General features: G+C 43.2%; 1 pseudogene; it reads right to left on the bottom strand.

Moving 5' to 3' along the window:
* Window positions 1-329: 329 nt before the first annotated feature.
* LOC102826374 lies at window positions 330-785 on the bottom strand (annotated as a pseudogene).
* Window positions 786-919: the final 134 nt, after the last annotated feature.

Genomic DNA, 919 nt, shown 5'->3' with positions numbered 1-919 from the left:
CCCCCAGCTGTGAGCCTTCCAACCTTCTAAATATTCCTTTATATGTGGTTCAGAGTTCTGGGACCAGCCCCTGAGCCTGCTTGGTCGGGTATTCTGTGTTGTTGTTGGCGGAGCTCCGCTACTGTACTTCCACCCGATCTGCCATCTTGTTTGTTCTCTTGCCTAGACCACTTTTGATTAAGAAAACTGTAGAATGTTAGTAATGGCCACAAGCAGATGCCAAGCAGTTGCACACATCAATTTTCCACAGAGTCCTGCTTTGCGGAAGGGATCTGAATGCACTGCAGGGGGTTCTGCTCACACTTGCTGGAATCATTCGTGGCAGATTTTTAGTTCACAGGTTACTTTTCCCCATATTTCTTTATAAACTCTTCAGTGTTCTTACAGAATTTTTTACTGTCCCTAGAGTATTCTTCAGTTAGGTCAGCTCAGAGTGGATGTTCGGGCTGGGGATCGTTGACCAGTGCTATGAGGGACTGAATTACTTGGCCAGTTTTGGTTGCTGGCTTCCAGTTTTCCGCACTAATTACCAGCAGGCAAACCTGACCTTTTTCATCCATGTTTGGGTGATACATTTTTGTTTTAAATGTGATATTCGGTGGTTTGAAAAGGTACTCTGCTGGAAAGTTGATTTCGATTCTGAATTCCTCCTTATCATATGGAGGGTTGTCAGGAACAATTAGCCCTTGCTAAGTCAATAAATTAGCTTCATCAACCTGGATGTTTTTCATTCCACATTTGTGGATTTCTTCAAGCTCCTTCATCTGCTGCCTGTTGGCCGCCATCTTGGATCTCCTCCCCCTCTACTCTTGAGTATGTAAATGGTGATTCATTTCCACACAAAGTTTTAAAATCCTTTATTAAAATTTTTGTTGTTGTTAAGTGCCATTGAGTCAGTTCCAACTCACAGTAGCCCTAT

This window comes from Chrysochloris asiatica, unplaced genomic scaffold, assembly GCF_000296735.1.
Source record: "Chrysochloris asiatica unplaced genomic scaffold, ChrAsi1.0 scaffold00974, whole genome shotgun sequence".
In the NCBI taxonomy this organism is placed as follows: domain Eukaryota; kingdom Metazoa; phylum Chordata; class Mammalia; order Afrosoricida; family Chrysochloridae; genus Chrysochloris; species Chrysochloris asiatica.
Note: the sequence above shows the minus strand (reverse complement) of the source record. Positions and strands in the feature narration are given on the sequence as shown.